The sequence below is a fragment of the Morone saxatilis genome, unplaced genomic scaffold, assembly GCF_004916995.1.
Source record: "Morone saxatilis isolate NCDOM2014 unplaced genomic scaffold, NCSU_SB_2.0 Contig2, whole genome shotgun sequence".
In the NCBI taxonomy this organism is placed as follows: Eukaryota; Metazoa; Chordata; class Actinopteri; family Moronidae; genus Morone; species Morone saxatilis.
Window position 1 is genome coordinate 18,030,985 of NW_023339762.1, and position 258 is coordinate 18,031,242.

The window sequence follows — 258 nt, forward strand, 5'->3', positions numbered from 1 at the left end:
CTATCTATCTATCTATCTAGATCTTGATGATCTATTTCTGATCACTGTTCACATTGTATAGCTGCAGGGCCATTTGTTGCACAGTGCTGGTCTACCATACTTGGTTCAGTGGTTGTGTAAAATAGTCTGTAGTCGTTTGCTCTGCAGCAGAGTTGTAATGCCGCTTTTCTGGTTGTTAATGGCCTCCCATGAGCCCGCTCCTGTTTTACTGCCCAGCCTGTGGGAGGGAGGAAGGGAAAGAGTGATGGCGCCTGGGGG